This window comes from Ceratosolen solmsi, unplaced genomic scaffold (genome assembly GCF_000503995.2).
Source record: "Ceratosolen solmsi marchali unplaced genomic scaffold, CerSol_1.0 scaffold43, whole genome shotgun sequence".
Lineage (NCBI taxonomy): Eukaryota > Metazoa > Arthropoda > Insecta > Hymenoptera > Agaonidae > Ceratosolen > Ceratosolen solmsi.
In genome coordinates this window covers 588820-610219 of record NW_011948431.1, presented here as the reverse complement: position 1 = coordinate 610219, position 21400 = coordinate 588820, and positions in this window count along the sequence as shown.

The window sequence follows — 21400 nt, the reverse complement described above, 5'->3', positions numbered from 1 at the left end:
TGCGAAATGGTGTCGAAGCTCCAACGCTTTTAGACGTTAACGGGGCGCAAAACTTGGAGCGACCACGAGGACGAGAACGACTAGCATTGCTGGAGTAATCGTGCGCGCCGAGCTCGAACATAAGGGCAGCTTTTACTCTCGCCTCTTTTGACTCGAATGCGAAAAGAAATTTGTTGGCCTTAAAGCCTCGGCATGAAATATTATACGCTTATATTTTTCAAGAGCTTTACCTTAATAATATGTTCCAATAAGGCCTGTCGATTTCATTGAGTGCAAATAATTTTTGCACACCAATTTCTCATACGTGCTCCCAATGTCTTCCAGCAATTACTCTGCCAATTTACTTATATACTTGGTATAAAAATTTATTTTATCAATCGAATTTTACCGTCAATATACTTTTATAACTAGTCACGCTAAATATGACTTTTCCGCTAATAGAATTAAAATTAATTTTTGCCTGACGTATTGGATCTTTACGCTTATTATAATTCTAACAATAATCTATAAGAAGTTTACAAGCGAATGTAACTGTTATATTTATAAAAAATCACATTTGCAAATCAAACGATGAAACTTAAATTGCTGAAATGCCTTAAGACATTCTTCGTAAACCAAAAAACTAAAAATTGATGAAAATTACATTACAAAATTTATAATTATAATAAATTTTTTATGTAATTATATGTGACACTAAAGGGAAATTTATTTATTAAAAGGCTGTAAATTTGAATAAAATGTAAAATTCTAAGCTGTGGAAAGTTCGTTATTTGAGAGAATATTTACACTATTACAACTACAGTCCTCACAATATTCACTCAATACTTATGATTATAATAATAAAATTATTATCAATTAGTAATATCCAATTAATTTTCTTTATAATTAATATTATAAATTGAAATTCTGATATGAAAATTAATGTTAAATTTGAACAATTTGAATTACAATATTTCAGAAGGATGGTATAAGAATTGGAAACAATTTTACTTCCCTATGATTTCCCAAGTGCGCAGAACGAAAAGTATTCTAGCCAAAAGACTCGATATATTCTCTAAAAGTCGATTTCTTGAATAAATATCGACGATTTTCTTCGTATCAGGAAGGTACATTGAAGTATAAATAAATAAGAACTTTCAATATGGCATAAGATATTTGTAAAGTTTTTATTATGTACTTTAGCTCAAAGATCCTGCAATTGCAAATAAATAATTCGACTAAGTTTTTAATATCTGTGACAAATATTTTTTTACAGCATATTTATCGTTTTTTTTTTCCTTTTTTTTTTTTCTTTTTGAAAAATAATTAATTAGTGTATCTTTGAAACGATGTTCCTAATTATTTTATACGTTTCTTTGCTTATTTATTATGATTTAATATGGATAAATAAACTTTGAAATATTTATTACGTTAACCAGTGTTAACACGATTTGCAAAATTAGTTACTTCATTATTGAAAAAAAAAAAAAAAAAAAAAAAAAAAAAAAAATACAAAAAAATACAAAAAAATACAAAAAAATAGTGCAGATTTAATTGTAAAGTTTATTAATTATAACTATAATATAAATATGTCAAATAGAATTACTTTATGTAATTCTACCACCATCATGATTTTTCTCTTCTGTCTATTTAGATTACTTCCCATTTCTCTCTGTTTGCCGTAGTTTCACGAAATAATCTTCCAGCCATTCCCTTCCTATCACAATTTACTTTTCTACCTTCTTCTATTTGTCTTAACTGAGTTAAGAAGTTAAAGAATCAACTTAATATAAATGAATATCGGTAATGGAAAAAAATATACAAAGAAATTGATAATGAAATTAAGATCAAAATTTAACATTGAGAAATGTATGAGTAAACGTCATTACTAAATCATCATTATTCCAAGGAATAATAACAAATCTTTCATATACAAAAATTGATAACTTTTAGACTTCGAAGAAACGGATATTTTAAAATTATTTAACCATATAAATAATTTATAAATGAATTTTCTTTGCGGAAAAAAAATTACAAATATTACAAATTTCATTAATATTAAAATGTACATTTATTAGAAAATTTGTGCCTAATGAAATTTTCATTCATTTTTTCTTTTTTCATCTATTTGTTTTTTTTTTGTTTTTTTTTTTTGTTTTTTTTTGTTATTTTTTTTTGTTTTTTTTTTGTTTTGTAGTTTTTATATTTTACAATTAGCTCCCTTCCATATAATTAATGGAACATTAGTAAATTCACATAATAACAGCAGGCCGAAAATGATTGTAAATTTTCGAAACTACGTTTAATGATTATTTTTAAGCATAAATTAATATATAAAACATAATCATCATGAATACATAATTCAATCAATGAAATGCTATCTAATAAAAAAAAATGAATAAAAAGACAATATAAATAAATTATTATTCAATAAATCAATCACGGCTTTCAATTTATACAAAGAACTTTTAATAATTATATAAAAAAATTACATTTGATCAACGAATCCTCATAATGATTGAGGAAACATTTATTTGGTCTATGCGACATAACTTTGCAACGCTAAAGATTACAATACCTAATCGTAGTAATATATAAGTGCGTATAGTATGTATCGGCTAGTACATAAGAAAGAAAATGAGAAGACTTGGGGTGTGAAGAAGCACTTACTGGAAATTAAACTTCGAGCCTTAAAATACGAGGATTCGATCATTCGACCATTGATCGGCGTGAATAAAGTTCCGACGATGAAAAGCACGACGGCGAAGGACAATGGTGGATGGTCTGATAGCAAACCTCGCACCTCCTAGTGACATTCATCCTCGTAAGGGCAATTCTCTCCAGCTGCTCTGGCGCTAATCAAAACGTCCTTCAATTTGCCCTCGGAAGGACGAGCGTTGCTGTCGACCACTTCGACGTGACGACTTGAGCCGCTGGCGACGCCGTTACTCTTAGCGCCGTTCCTGGTTTCCAACTGTCGCTCAGCTGATTACCGATGGGATGGATGGCAGCCTCGTCTTTCCCATTAGCCTGGCTCAACGAGCTTTTTATTGTCCGATCCTGCGCCCTCGCTGAAATCCTCATTTATATCTGAGAAGCTAGGATCGTTTTTTGCTGAGTGGACGCGTATTCGTGTCGCGGTGAGACAATGGTCAGATTTACATTAGGAGGTGCGATCGAGCGAGAGAGGGACACGAATACGCATTACCGCTTTACGTGTATTACATAATCAAGCTGCAAAAGTACTCACGTACGCTATATGTAGACAGAATCTATAGGACGACAGTCTCTATCCAAGCACTTTATTAATCAAATACCTTCGATTATTTAATATTTAATTTGTTTAATTACTTAATTACAAGAACAACGTTCTTCATATCCATGATTTATTATCATTGTGCTGCATTCGTCTATAATTTTCACAATATTTTCAACTACTAAGATTAATTAATATTAATACTTTTTACGTAATTATAGCATTAAATTATGATTGGAGGCATTAAATACGATTGTTAATGGTATTAATGTGTTATTACGTTTAATATTTGTATTATCTGCTATTGGGAGTACTTTATAAATATCATAAATTTAATTCGAATAATTAATTTTCATTTCTCAATGGGATTCTGTTTATTAAAGAGCATCAGACAAAATTACGGAAACGGAAAACCAGATGAAGTAAAAAGTCTTATCAAATGAAGCCAGATTAATGAATTTTTGATTTTATGTAGAATTAATGACAACAACCTTTGATATTACTATTAATATTAAAAAAAAAAAAAAAAAAAACCTGTTAGTAGTTTAGCTGACATCTGAATCATTAATGTTTAAAACATAATTTTTATTATTATTATAATGATTGATTAAATATTTTGATGAAAAAAATTTGATTACAATAAAAAAAAAAGAAATTCTGTATGAAAACACCAAGAAAATAAAACTGAATTAATAAATATTAGAATATTTGAAATGAAATATATTTAATCGTTCTAATTGAAATCTCAAAATGTTTGCGCAAACTTAGCTATATTTTTTACCGAATAAGAAAAATAATTTGCATTAACGCTATTTATTGTATCTATTTTATCTTTAGATTAACATGATAAATGTTTTTCGACCATATTTTTAAATAACTTCTTACTACAAAATCTTATTCTCGTCGGTTTTTATAATAACGTATTACGTAAGTAGGGAATATCGATTTTAAAAAATTTATGATATTTTTAGCGTAAAAGAATATGACCAAATTCTTCACATAATCAGTTTCAATTTTGATAGAAAAGCATAATTTATAATTGATATATTAAAAAGAGACACAAAAAATAAGTAAAGTAAAAGAAAAATAATAGATTATATCTCTTGTGAAATCAAGCTTAACGTTTCACATACACAAGTCAAGTATTTTTTGTTCAAATATCTGTGACTATATTCACCAACATGTAAGGACCAAATAAAATAAGAATACATTCATACTTGCGTGCATACAAGAAAATAGAGAAAATAGTATGGATATCTCGTAAGCTAAGAAAAACAACAAAGAAAATGAGAAAAATAGGAGAGAAACTAAGTAAGCGAATGAGAGAAACCACTGTCGTTTGAGATATACACATAAATATGTGTGCGTGCGTGTGTGCGTGTGTGCGTGTGTGCGTGTGTAAGTTAAAAAATGAAATAGATTAACGAATGCCAGGAAAAAGCTTACAAACTCATTATTTTACTTACTTTACTTACTTTGCCTTATTTACATGTTATAAACTTTTTCTAACGTGAATAAATAACGAAAATTCCCAAAATAAAATGAGTCAATAATAGTGATTCAATAAAATAGATAGGAACCAAAGAAAAAGATTTATAATAAAAATTTTATATTTAATTATTGAACGCAAAAGGAAATAAATAGAATAAAAATAAATACAATTACAAGAATAAAAAATTTATAAAATTACTATAAATATACTTCTTTTGTGTGTGTGTGTGTGTGTGTGTGTGTGCGTGTGTGTGTGTGTAGAGCATTACATAAAATATAACATATGAAGTATAAATTACTGAGGTTTATAATGAAGTAGAGAATTGAGAATGAAAATTTTTATAATTTAATAACATGATGATAAAAATTTCTTTATAACTTTTAATTAAGTTCTATATAACAGTACATAATACATCAGTTGGCAACATTTCTTAATATTACATTATGTATACCAAAACAAGTTGGCATATTTTACTTTACGATTAACTACTTAACTTATTACATTTTATGCACAAATTTTATAAGAGTAATAAAACTCTGTCATTTAGTGATTTAACGTAAATTACATGCTTTACATGCAATATAATTATTTATATTTCAAGACTATAATATAATTGATATAAAAAAAAAAATTAATTATACATTATATATTCGTATCTGCGTTAGTTACAATATGTTTAATTATAACCTGAATATAATAAGCTATTTGAAAATCAAATATCATAAAATATTATTGTCCACTAAAAATTATAAATATTTTATAACATTTAAAGTAAGAGTTAAGGTTGAGAAGAAACTTTTAAAAATTGTATTGTAATACTGAAATGGTCGTATCATTATGTAAAAGCAAAGATATTGGGAGAAATAATTTTTGCAATAGTAATTTTATTGTACTATTTGAATAAAAAAAAAAGAAAAAAAAAAACTGGAATTACATTATTTAATTTCAATTCAAAATAAGTCAACCGTTTAATTCGTACTGATTTTTTACTCCTTACCATTGACAATAATTTATTCATGAATAACTTTCTATAAATCAAATAATTTTGTCCATGCAAGAATTTACAAAATGATAATAATAAAATTTATATAGATATTCCGTATAAGTAAAGTAAAGAAGTCCAACTATGATGGGAATAGAATATCAAAGGAGCATGAGGCGGTGCTTATCTAATCAGATATACGTTAGTAATTTGATGCCTTTATATAGGCTGATTCTAAGCGCCGACAGGGAAGCTACAAATTTTCTCTTTAATTGTCAATGATCCCATTAATATCTACCATACTAATACTAATAAATTATTAAATGAATAATAATTTTAAGAAGAAAAAAATATCATCGTTCAAAAATTGAATATACATTTAATTTACTTTAATTTAGAACAATATTTGTTAGAAAATTCATTATATAGAGCTTATTTTATATTAATAAAAATAAACAATCATCAAGCTCTAACGATGAACTGTGTTATTTGAAAATTGATTATTCCTTTATTTTATTTTATTTTTTATTAATTAAAGGCTAAAATAATATTGGTGTGGCTATACTCGTATGCCATTTAATTGTAAAAAAAATGAATGCACTACGTCAATAATGATAATCGGTAGCAAATATTTTAATTGGAACAGTGCTTATATTATTCGTATAATCTAGGAGGAAATATGACAACAAAAGAATAAAAACATAAATTAGTAAGAAAGGCTGCTGGGAAAACAAAGAAGTAAATGAGAAGATTAAAGAGCCTGAGATGAGAGAGAGAGAGAGAGAGAGAGAGAGAGAGAGAGAGAGAGAGAGTATATATATATATATAGATAAACTGCCAAAGCTGGCAGGATAACATCGCAGCAGCAGCAGCAGCAGTAGAAGCAGTAACTAACGACTTGTCGATTCTATGCGGACGCACACGAGGTACGGAATTACGTGGTGGAACGAACGACTGGTCGCTCACCCGCTCGCGTGCATGTGTATCACGTAAACACGACGGCGGTGGCAGCGGAGGCGGTGGCGACGGCGGCGGCGGCGGCGGCAGCGGTGGCAGCACGCAAACATTCACGCCTTTGCTCACCCCCACATATTGATCAGTTCTCCGGCTCTTTTCTTCCGCGCTTGTCTCGGCGTTTTTACGCCAGAAAGTGCGCGCAAAGAGCTGCGCGAAAAAACGAAAAAGCGCCACCTTCCTCTTTCGTTACTCCTTCCTGCTTTTTTTTTTTAGACGATTGAACTTGATCTCCGACTGATTGCCCGACGAATAATCGCACTTCGCCATTACGCCATTCCCGTAATCACGATAAAAAAAAAAAAAAAGAAGGATTGAGCGCTCATTGACGATAGAGCGGTCGCTTGGGCCAAAAGATCGAAATTACGAAATAAAAACGTTGTCTGTAAATAGCTGTAATAGGAGTCGAAAATCAGGATTGCGCGGATGATGGGAGGAGCAAAAATAATCGAGACCAAGAAATATGAAAAAGAATGTTAAATCTTTTCAACAAAATGAATGATGAAATTTGTTTGAATTGATAATTCAGTGATTGCTCGTTACAAAGTCTACTCGCTATTTGTCATAAATCAAAAAATTTTTCAACTTACTAATGATAATAATGATGATGATGATGATGATGATGATGATGATGATGATGATGATGAACAGAGGGAGGAGGAAGAGGAAGAGAGGAAGGATATATGGATTATTATAATGATAATAATAAACCATTATGTTATATTAATATGTAATTTTATAAATGTTTAAAATTAAAACGTAAAAAGTAAAACAGATAAATAAAAGTGAATTACATTTTGCGAACATTTTATGTAAATATATAAATTTTCTTCCCATATTTTTATTAAAAAAAATAAATAAAATAAAATAAAAATAATTATAAAATAATTTTATGAATAATTAATTATTATTTCACATATCCATAAATTATTACACAGCCACTGTACATTATAATTTCATACTAATCATACGCCTTGGTAGTATAAAATGTCTTTACTTTTTTAAATCTATTAAAAATCAATTCTATCTAATAAAAAGTCAACGTACATTTAATCATGTTACATTTTATCATTTGCAAATATTTGTGATAAAGGGTACTCCTTGATATCTTCCTTCTATCCGTAAAGTTGAGACAACATTGATAACCAGTTACATCTTTCTCAAGACATAGACCTTCCACACTGAAGGAAATTGAATGGAAGAATTAACGACCGTTTTTTTTTTTGTTTTTTGTTTTTTTTTTGTTTTTTTTTTTGTTTTATTGTTTTATTGTAAGCATGACACAATCACTTGTTAAAAAAAAAAAGAAAAAAAAAAGAGTTAAATCTCGTCGAATCTTCAGACGAGATAATGCTGTTAAAGGCGCAAGATATACGTAAAGAATGCATTGACACTGATAATGGGTTGCAAAAGGTAAAGGGTAAGGACTTACACTTGAGAATTGGTAACTGATCGAAATTGCAAATATGTTTAATAAATGAAAAGTGGATTTTACAGTAATAATAGTACGATATATATTTTCTTCGTAAATCAATTGTATCTACAGTTGTATGTACAAAAGGTTGATTGAACTAATTTTTTCAAAAATATTGATAACCATTTTAGGGTAGATAAACCGTACTTAAAATAATAAGATTGCAGATACGGTTTTTAATTATATGTAGAAAGTGAATTAAAAAGATTTTTTTTTATCTTAAAAATATTCAACTTTTCATATTGCAAACAACAATGCATATTATATAAAAACGATAATATTTAAAATGACTAAAGACTTTAAAGGTATTTAAATAATATTGTAATTAACGTTAATGCGTATGTATGCACGTAAGTATGTTTCGTCAATATTATCATTAGTCGAAGTATTCAATAAAATATCATGATTTTAATGTTTATTTAAACCTTGGAAAAATGTAATTGATATATATATATATATATATATATATATATTTATGAAACTTCCGCATATAAAAATAAGTATTATTAAACAACCATTCAGTACTTTGACAAAAATGCTTAAATCAACATATGTTGAATGTACGTATAGACGTATGCATGGATGTATGTAATAATAAATAAATAGTAAGAAAAGTTAAATCTGGAAACAGTAAATAAAAGTAGATTGAAGAAATAAGCATTATAAAAAAAAAAAGTATTTTAAAAGATTTTAATATGTTCGTGTGCGCGCATGCGTGTTCGCGTGTGCAGGTGTGCGTATGTGGGTGGGTGGGTGTGTAGAAAAATTTCATATTAACCACAATTAATTTATATACAAAATAAATAAGTTATATATAGAAAAACAATCAATGAGAGTAAAAGGAAATCACCACAAGAATCTATATTGCCTCCAAGTACTTATGTTCCCTACCAAAAAATCTTACTTAAAATAATAAGTTTAATCATCGAGGGGAAACCTCTAAAAAAACACTCGATATAAAATTTTGATAAGTGAAATGATCGAAGTTGTAATAATTTATTCATATATTTATTACACGTGTATTATAATAAATCGTCAAGTGATAGAAGTATATAAACTTTTAAACATAAATTAAAAAGAAAGTAAATCTTTGATTATTTTCACTTAAATTACTTATAATTTATTGTATCAATAACAGGAATAATAATAACAATAGTGATAATAAGAACTTAAGAATTGTTTTATTCTTTAATTATGAAATAAATGAATAAATACGACGTTTACAAGTTAATGTAGCAAACAGTGATGAAACGTTTTGAAATTATAAATATCTTGATGCAATCGGCTTCGAAATTCCATCGTCTGCGCTTGAAATGAGGGGGGGGGGGGGGGGGGGGAGGGGGGGGGGGGGGGGGGGGGGTTTAATTAAAACGATTATTTTCAGTTTAAGTTGTTCAACAACAGCTTTGAACATTACTTTAAGACAGAATAACAATATGCGGTATAAAGAAAGTAGCCGAATGACAAAATCAGGTAAATCAGCGTGAAATCAATATCTTCCAGTTCTCGCATTCTCCGTTGAAATAATGCACCCATGGAAAAAGTACTCGGCTACGGCAGCTCCTTCCGCTTCCTTTTCCCATCAGCTCCGCATCCTCACTCCCTCTCTGTCTCGCAATAAAGTCGGCACCACCCCAAGCCCTTCGCCAACCAACCAATCTTTGGGATAGAAACGTAGAGCAGCGGACGTACGCACGACACGCGAAGTGAAAAACTGTTGGGGAAAAAAGAGCATCGGAAAAATGCAGTAGCAGCGCGTTCGAATTTTTTTGCCTCCAACGTACCGACCTTACGGATAGTATATCGACAGTCTGGGCAACTGCAGAGTCTCACATACCGTACGTTCGATTTATCAAATAGCGGAACCGCACTGCAGAAATCAAAGTCTGCTATGCAAGTGGAAAGCGGGTGTGCGACCGCGAGTCGAGTGGAAGGGAGAGGCGGCCTCGTTATGCGTTAAAATTTAAATTTGACGCGGCTATGGGCAGGTGGAGGATGTTCCTTCGTGTGGCCTCCTCGTACGCGATGAAATAATGGATTGGTGGAAGGACACCTTGGGGATGACGCTCCCAGTGCGCAGTCACGACCGCTTCCGATTCGTATCGGACACTTCGTTCCCTTGCCTCGGGAATGCACCAAAGTACACTTGAGCGGCTTTATCGACTTTGGGCACAGGTGCTTTATCGCCGATGCGCATAATCATTTGGGGATTTCGCCAAGTCTGAGATACTCGCCGAGTCTTGTGCGTTTTTTAAACAACTTTACTCCCCTTCGAAGTCTTACATTTCTTTCTAATTAACTGCATTTGAATGGATTGAACCTTTAGTCACGAATATGTATTAGCATTCGGAAGGTCAATATATTTTTTTTTTTACATCGTACCATACGAATTCGTGAAAAATTCTAGGGAAATTAAGACAGCGTCATATATCAAGAGTACCGATGTCATTAGATTAATGGATATTTTTAATATCAATGTATGCAAAATAACTATTATTCATACAAAACAAACGCTGAATATAATTTTTATACTTTCTTCAATAACTTTACTAAGTTTTTATTATCATTATTATTATTATTAAAAAAATTTTTTTTTTCAAAAAAAAAAAAAAAAAAAAAAAAAACTAATATTCATAATTTCTTTCATTTCTTATAATTTCTATCATCTTTCATGTTCATCAATTATTTGTATTTTCTAAATTAATTCAATGAATTTTAATATCGACTATATCATTCTTTCTTTTACTTCATCTTAATTTTCATTTCTGCAATGATAAGATTATTGTTAATAAGAAGGCTTTTATAATAATTGATGAATTACAATTTTTCAGATTTGATGATACTTTATTTCAGGTCATTTTAAGAGAAAAATTTTCAGAATAATGCTATTATAATTTAGAACCAATTTTCGGAAAACATTTTACATTTTACCTCTGTATTTCACTTTCTATCTGATCGTATTTTTATAGTCATTGTTTATTGATTATCATGAAAGGATGACAAAAATATACATGTTTTTTTTTTTATAAATATATGAATCAGTATATGTAAGCAATGATAGGAATTATTAAATACAAAATATGTTTTTGCACATCATTTTTCCTCTTCATACTATTATCTCTCACTTTCTTGTTGTTCATTGTAATCCAACTAAATTACCGCTGAATATATATATATATATATATATATATATATATTAATAATTAATGATAAAAAAAAAAAAACTTTATAACTTTTTATAAAAATTTTCTAAATCTGTGAAAATTCGAGACCTCTTATATCTCATTTATATAATTAATGATAAATATTGATAAATATTTACAATTGTGAGCAAACATATTAGAAAACTTGTACATAAATCTTTTTGCCTTCTTCCAAGACTCCGAACATATTTAGTTCTCTAAGCATACATTTTTTTTTTTTTATTTCTTTTCAATGACTTCAATTAATCAACATTAAACAACATACAGATGAAGGAATTCTGTGCTATTTGAGATTTATGGCAGGGTATAACCGGTATGTAATTTGGTTAAACTGGAAGGCACCTAAATGCATTTTAAATGTTATTGAAACAAAGCAAGCGTAACGAAACGAATTGTAAATTATGTATATTGAAGTTGCGAAATATTCTTTTATGAATGTACCAAACTATTTTATATTATTATCTCAACATAAATAAACAAGCTCGAATAAAGAGATGAATAATATATAACGTTTTTCGATGATTTTATACCTGCGTATTTATACATATTCCTATGGTTTCATATTCTTAGTGAATTTTCTTATGACTTCTCACCATAATCTTACCGATTTGGGATTATATGATGTTTCGACGAATCGCATTCTGCTTTTCAATGCTTTAGTATTTTCTCTTAGCATACTTACGTTTCGCCAATTGATGCCAAAAATATATATTTTATATACTATCAAGAAAATTTGCATTTTTATTACAATACCGTAAAGCATTACTAACATTTCCAGCTCATAATAGGCAACGATGCACATGAATTTACAAATAACCTTCGATAAGAAACTCGTCTTTGCTTGATAATTTTTATATTCTTTGAACATACAATAAACTACAATTATAATAAAAAGTTTCATCGATGAACTAAAAAAAAAAAAGGCTGACTTCACTGGCTATTAATTCGTTCATTCGTACGTTCATTCGCTTTACAATGTCTTAATTTTTCTTCATGAAACGACGTATTATTTCTTATTATTCAATAACCATATTTTTATACAACCTTGGATATTTTGCATTTTGATATCGAATACTTGATGCTACACGATAAACATTAAGCTAAAATATAATATCATATTATTTATTAACAAGTGAAATAAATTTGTTCTTACATTTTTAATAGTTTGATTTTCATGCTTTAAACTTCGATTCCGCTCTAGTTACGAATGCGATGTAGATTTTGTATTTTTTTTTTTTTTTTTTTTGAAATTCTGGTAATTTCATTAAAATATAAGCTGTACTGTAAATTTTTAGATAAGTGTTCGTACTTAGAAACATTAGATAAATTACATTAAAAAAATTTTTATACTTTAGTATACTAAATCTACTAAATAGTATCTACTAAATTTGTCTCATTTGACACATAAACAGTAATATTGCATATATATATATATATATATGTAATATATATATATTACACATCTCCACAACTCCACAACAAAATATTATATATATATATATATATATATATATATATAACATACTATCCATTAATTAGCATATAATTAAGTTATCTAATTTATAATTACACCAACATCGTCCCCTAAGTTATACAATATATTGGAAATCATTAAAAGAATGTATTTGTACTTTCGGCAAGAGCTTTGATCTGCCAGTTAATACACGAATGCATTTAGAATTACTTTATGGCGTGTATATATATATATATATATGTGTAAAAAACTTCAAGTAGCAATGTATCACTGAAGAACCCAAATATTATCAAACTAATTGCATACTTAATGAAAAATAATTATTATTATTCTAACTCTTATAATTCGTATAGAAATAAAGAGCTTTTAACATTTTATCAATCTGAATATAAACCTTCAAATAACTATATATATATATATATATATATATATATATATATATTTATAATAATAACGATAGTAATCAATAATCATATGTAATTATTTAAATGTATGAAATTATTTCTATTAGATAAAAATAAATTTATAGCCAGCGATTGTTTCATATTCATTCGCTTATCCTTCGGAATTCAAATTTAATCGATTCTATTATATAATATTTTTGTGATTATACGTAAATAAATCATACTTGCATCATAAATCAAATGCAATTATGAATTAGTGGTAATTAAAAAGGTAAAAAATTATGAGTAACGGAAAATCTGTATTAACGTTCCCTAAATATGTAATTATAATGTTTGTTCCAAAAAGTTTTTGAATTAGTTGAACATTAATTTATTAGCCATCGGTAGTTAGGCAAAGTGTTATTAGCTTGTTGAAAACAAAGCCATCACAATAATGAAGTTTAATTGTAAACTAATACTTAATATTAGGAAGTTCAGTAATCCAGTATTATTCGAGTATTCAAAAATTCATTATTTTTATGTTACAAATGTTCTTTAAATCATATAATGTCAAAATGTACAGTCAAATCTATTGTATAATGATATAATACTATCTGTAGTAGAATACATTACTATAGTTTATGGGCTCAAAATCAATGGAAATGGACGTGTATGAGTGACTGGGATTACCTGTAACAGAGAAAAACATGATTATATTAAATTCAGCATTCGGCAGGCATACAAGAAAATAATTAAAATTAGAAAGATTAAGACGAAACTTACATAAATTAAGATATTTACTTAAACTAACTATTTAAAACGATATATATAAGCGATATATATGTATAAAAAAATTAATTCTCAAGATGTGCAATTTACGAATAAACACTCGTCTCGATAATAAAAGCAGGTAAATCAATGGAATCGCAATTCAAGAAATAATCAAATTATTCCCTCTTTGAACGCCAATAATTGCTACATCGTTAAATGATTATCTCGCAAATGCATTTAAATTTTAAAAAGCCGTTAAATTATATATTATAAATTAGTTAATTGATTCTCATTAAGCATAGTTTATAGCTAATCGACAATTAAAATATCATCTGTAACAAGATGTCGTAATAAAATTAATATTATTTCAGCAAGCATAAAGCAAGATAAAATCATTGAATTGTATTCGTAGCCGTTTTATTCTAAATTCTATATCACATAAGCTCCAGAATACATGTGCTCATACACATAAAATCATGTCTAGTTGTATGAATAGTTATTCATGCACTAATTGAGGCTAAACGTTGACAGGATTTGTTTACTAAAACGGATAGAAAATAATTGGTACAAATAATAAAATTATTGAAAAATTAATTATTAATTTGAGTTGAAAAATATTTACTCGTATATCTTATTTTTCCAATTATATTTGTACTATATATATATATATATATATATATATATATATAGAATTAATAATAACATTCCATATATATAATTCAATATGAAATCTATCTTAACTAAAAACATTTTTTATAATTAATAGAACAATTATAAATATATAGATTTTCTTCTAATTTAATTTTTTTTTTTTTCAAATTTGAATTTATTGCACTAATTTTTGCCAATTTTTATATCTAACGTTACTGTTTACACTCATTAATAATTATTTGCCTTTGCAATAATTTATTTTACTCTATGTGACAAATTTTTATCGATAATGCAAAAAGAAGGATTCGATTATATAAAGAATTGCTTTTATATAAAATAAATGTTGTTTTATATAAAATAATATGGTTATATATAGCCTTTCGGTATTTCTCAACATACGTTTTCTCTTCTTTCATATTCTCATTCTGTCAGTTAACTTTCCGAATCTTTCTCCTTCCAGAGAATTCTTTTCTCTATTTCTCCCTGTTCATCGACATCTTCCTATGTCGCTTTACTTCCACCACCCCCTCCCTCACGTTCTCACTCGCGCTCTCTCAACCTCTCCCATTATCTCCCTCTTTCGTTCCTACTCTGTTCTCCGTGCATACGTTCCCTCTACCTCTTGGCCACAGCTAAGTGTCGGACTGACCGGTTCACCTTGAAGAAGCCCAATAACTGGCTCTCGGCAGACACGCGGTTCAGTTGTTATTTCTTTTATGTAAATATACCTGTACGTACGATTCGCAAATAGTAAATTGCCGAGCTGTGCGCACACGTGCGCGCACTTATACCTGTGCTTAGGTATTCCACATGTACAACTGGTAATCGCGAAATCGCTTGTGAAATATTGTTAGCCGATGACAAACGCGAAGTGAGATGTGTCTGAAAGAGAATTAAGGGATAATCGTAATTTACGATGACCAAATTCACTGTGAATCAACTCAAATGCAGGGGCACTGTATTTATTATTCCAAATGTGTGTGCGCCTGATGTGCGAACATTGCACACGTCTCTATGTCAGGGTACTCTTGTTTTTAATCGAGATTACAATGAATAAGCGGTAATTCACAAATTCATGAATTACTGAGAATATCATCGCGAGATCTATTCGCTATATTGTTGAATATATATAAAGAATATAAGCACTAAACTCTCAATTTCTTTTATTAGCAATTCCACCGACCCATTATTATACTCTTAAGTAATTAATTTACGCTAATCAGTTTATTAATGTCGATGAAGATCCGATATGACTGTTGGATTCACTGCTTCGTATTAATTATTACTTCACAACATTTATGTGACAAATATTCTAGTATTATGATTTTCGCATATAATATAATGTTGCGAGCATAATAAATGTGAAAAATGTATTTATAAATTTTGAAGCTACATATCCGAGACGTAAAATTTAGATATTAAATATTTCTTTTGAATAATAACTCTTTCTAGCCAAGCAATTATTACCTATTAAGTAATTAATTTAATTAAACGAACAAAGTCTCTCTTTTAAAGAGCTGTCGGTAATAGTTTAACGACCACAATATTCATCAATGCCAATCAATAATAAGAGATTATTTTCATTACATACACTATCTCACTATATTACTACTCTCACTAATCATTAAATTATCATACGAAATACACGCATTAGATAAGAATCATGGAATTTTAATGGAGAAATAATTTACTTAAATGCTATAGCAGATATCATTTACTAATTGTCCCAAGAATAAATTTGGCAAATATATAACTTTTAAAATAATAAATATTCTAATTTTACTGAAATTATACAAATCATTATTAAATAATATCGATCATCAACAATATCGAGCACCAATAATATCCATCATCGTCTGTTCAGAATTAAATGGTTATAAATCTCCAGTTACATAAGAGCGAACAAAGAATCGCAAAGTCTTATGTAAGGAAATCAGGTGGAAATGATTTCCGATGGAATAGATCGTCCGTAGTGGCGTTATTGCACGCGATGCAGCACAACTGGTCGTTACAACTGGTAATTTATCTTTCCCAAATCGGTGTCCCTCTTATCTCGTATCCGAAAGATATTCTCATTGGTCTATCAGATATATTCCCAGCTAGTGAAGGAAGACCGTGGCTATGCGTGGCACGAGTTATCAGCTCCTCGGCCGAGTTGCTGAAAGTGATAGGGATTCTGGTGGACTTCGCGGCGATGGTTTCCACTGCTACAACTCTACTCGTAATCCCCGGGTCGGCTGGTCGTCTCTCTGTGTCTCTCTCTCTGTGTCTCTCTCTCTGTGTCTCTCTCTCTGTGTCTCTCTCTCTGTGTCTCTCTCTCTGTGTCTCTCTCTCTGTGTCTCTCTCTCTGTGTCTCTCTCTCTGTGTCTCTCTCTCTGTGTCTCTCTCTCTGTGTCTCTCTCTCTGTGTCTCTCTCTCTGTGTCTCTCTCTCTGTGTCTCTCTCTCTCTCTGTCTCTCTGTCTCTCTCTCTCTCTCTCTCTCTCTCTCTCTCTAGCCAACTCGAGCAGGTAAAGGGCAGCGCGCACACGAGTGCGATAAAACTGTCCTATCGAGTGATACACGCATGCAGGTGTACGAAAACATTTATGCGATCAAAGCTGCTTATTCGTTCGTAATGGTCGATTTTACTGTTGATAGAGAGGATTAAGAGAAGCCAAGTGAAGATTGTGAATACGATGTGAAGTAAGAGAGATATGAATGTACTATAATGCTTGCGTCTAATGAGGATAAAAGGACACTGATAAGTAAATACAGCGAACATGTGAAATAAGAAATGAATAAGGCACAAGTACGATAAAAACTGTATTATACAATATTGGAAAAGTTTTTAAGCATTATTAGGAAAAAAGTAGTTTTATGAATTAAAAAAATTATTTATTAGCGAGCTATGGATTTTACATATTTTTGCACAACTTATAATGTACACTTATCAATGATAAAGAAATATGAATGGCATATGTAATAATTATCAAACATAAATCGACGATTTAATTTTACTTGAGAAGATATATCTTTGTATTTGTAAAAATGCTAGGATGTTGTTAATAATGCAAAACACAACTTTAAATTTTGTTCTTCTTGAAATCGACGAGCGTCTAAATCGTCTAAAATTTTTATTGAATAATTAAAAAAATTAATTTTTTAAATTTTACTCGCAAATTGTGCTATGAGCCTACGATTTCAAGTTTAATTAAAATATTAATTCGATCATAAAACTTTGAAGAATGTTTGAATATTTTATGATAAAATATAATTTAAAATATTTAACTGAAGGTAAGAGAGACAATAAATTAAGAGTGAGAAATAGCATAAACCACAGAAATAAATGACTGCAGAAGAAAGGAAAATGACAGACAAGTGAGTCAGAGACTTATGGAGGATTGTTGGAGGAGAGAAAAGGGATAAAGTGCGAAAGATAGGAGATTTTCAGTGCAACATGAATTTCCAGTGGACTTGGAACTAAATAAGATCAACTGAAAATAATTCGGTTCGTTTTGCACGTAGAAAGCATTGCGATCAACCGGCTGATATTAACCTACCTGAGCTAAACTTAATCGTATCGCCAATTTACCAAATGAAACGTGAATTCTACAGCCCTTTTCTCCTTTGCCTCTTTTAATGTTCGTTGCGGTCCATTTGAGCTCGACATTTTCAATTAGCTCGATAAACCATCGAGCTCACACTTTTTCCAACATTTTTCCTTATTCAGAAACTTTAAGAGATTCTGTCGCAAATTAAACTAACTTATTCGTTTTTTGAAATTTTGCGTTTAAGAATTAACATTATGCCAAGACAATGTAATAGAGAAAATTACTAGAGTAATAGACCAATAAAAAAAAAAAAAAAAAAAAAAAAAAAAAAAAAAAAAAAAAAAAAAAAAAAACTATCTAGACACATTTACCATGCGTAATTGATAACATAATTCGTAAAATTCATTTGAAATGAGTTGTCCAAAAAAGATAATTAAGACTGTTACTCGTCGATCTTATATCTTATATCAGACTTTAAATTTAAACACCTCGGACAAAGAGAGACAATATCTCGCAGAGAAGGATTCACCTCCTTCTAAAGCAATTACTCTCATGTGTAAAACCTCCTACCGTCTACGGATTCTTCCTCATCCTCCTTCTTACCAAACCTCCTATCACCGAACCCGTATAAATCGAGTAACTACAGTGGCCACTGTGCAGCCTTCTTCTACCTTTTGCCCCGTTGGCTTGTCATTCGAAATAATAACTCGAGGAAGAACGGTTTATTAACTTAATCGTTGATAAACTATTATTTTTCTTGATAATTATGACGATAAGAACGGGTCTATCGAATATATATATTAATTTCAAGTGTTCCATGTTATTGTACGAAAGGAAAAATTAGCATGTGGTGCGTATGTATTTTGTAGTCGTTTATTGGCCATAGAATTTGAAATATTTAACTTAATGAAAACTGTCATTTATGGTAAAATTCAAAATAATTTACATGTGTATGACATTCGCTACGCTCAAGCGTAAAGATCGAAAGCATAATTTTTCAATATAATTGTACAATCGTTCAAAAATGTCTCACTTTATTGGCTTTATTGAGCATTTCATTTATAGACATATTTTAATGGAAACTTTAACAATAATATATTTCAAAATCATGTTACATTTTAGATTTCATAAGAAAATCAGGGATAATATACAACAATATTTTTAATGCATTTATTAAATTTGGTACGGAATACATATTATTATATATATATATATATTGACGGATAGTATAAATTTAAAATTAAATTAAAATCATAAATTGAAAAGTCAGTCACTCATATGATATTTATATAATATAATATTTAACATAGAAATATAATATATATTTGTATAAAATGTAGTACAATTTATCAATTTAAAATAAAAACATACGTTTGGAACGTAACACCTGTGCGTGTAAACATTTGTAAATGTAACTTGTCTTTCATTATTCAAATGAAAAATCGTGATAAAACATGTTGGTAGAATGTTTAGATCCAAATGTTCAAATTTAATATAATAGAGATAGTATTTTTCCATGTTAATACAAATATCTTTGATGAATTTTAGCAATTCTAATTATGCTTTGAAATCGTGTATTTATAAAAGTTAAATCAAATTCTTTTTCTACTTTACTAATTCGTTATTATGTTTTTTATTTTTATTTCAAACGCGAAAAAATTCTCACTTTAAAATTCTTACGAATATTTTTAATTAATCATCTAAAAACAAACACACAGCTATATAACAATATTTTCTGAATTATATATGAAATGTTTTATCACGCAGAATATTTAAGATAAAATTACATGTTACCACCTAGTATTTTTGCGATATATCTATATAAAATTTATTAATTGTCGTAAGGTTTTTTCACGCGAATTTATTGTACATCAAAATTGTGTAAAAACTTGTATATTTTGACAATCAAAGGTAATATGAAATATGGCATTTTATAAGTGCTATAATTTCCCATGAAATTGTCAACGTTATCCATCACAGTATTATTACAATTATTTAAATAGAATTCCTATATACATTGTTTTTTTTTTTTTTTTTTTTTTTTTTTTTTTTTTTTTTTTTTTTTTTTAACAAATAAATTGAAAATCTAAATGGCGATATTATTCGTCCTTCTCTTCCTATATAACATGTTTAAAACATGTTTTTTTGTACCTATATTATTATGATATAATGCTACTCGATAATTTATTACCAATATACTTTGCAAAAAGACGCCAGAGCAATTAAAAATATTGCATTAATGTAATACGATTACCTATCCCTGTATCAAAATTAATTTGCATGAATATTAAATTTTGTTATACTCTCGGTGCATTCGATTATTACCAAGTTTTATGTACATATATGCATAGAAATAAGCACTACGGCTAGTGGAAATCCTTGACTTTTAATGACTGCGCCTGCGCTCTCACTACTCCCAAAAGTATCAGCATACACATAATGAATGAACGCCCAAGAATTTGCTGCCTCTTTGTGTGTTTTATGAGCCTACGATACATTCCATAATAAATCAAGCAATTGAAAATTTAGTGCCATTCAAAGTTCAGCGAGTGAAACTATTTTGTCGATGGGCCATTCGAGAATACACGTGGATGCTAAAAATAGTTGAGAGTGAGATTTAAATTTAGGAAGGATGGCATTGTTTGATCGGACATTCAAATATAAGATGGCGATTGAAACTACTGTTAGACCTGAATTGTAATTAACGATTAAATTAAAAATAATGCAAAAATGAAAATATTTACCAACAGCTCTCACTGAACACGATCCATTAATTCAGGAGCTTTTTATCGGATGTCGGAATGATATTTTTCAATCCATCTAATTAATTATTTCTTTAAAGTCAAATAAGTTAGAGGCAACGAGGACTAATTAACCAATAGCTGACGCTATTAATACCACAGAGAAAGTAAAGAAAGTAACGCGGACGCGTAATTCCTAGATCCTAATCGCATGCAGCTCGGAGCGTAGAATTAAGAGCAATTTCAGTTAACATACTTAGCCTAACGCGGATCTCCATTGGAGAATTCCCTCATAATTCGCGACGGTTCATAGTAGCTTCTTCCATCTTATAAATTCTCAAATCTGTTATAAGCATTTATCCGTGGAATTCGGCCGGAGGCTCGTGCCGAATGTTAAAACGCAGACTTCCAGTCGCAAAAGCACGTATAAGGGGAGTGGAGAATGCCGA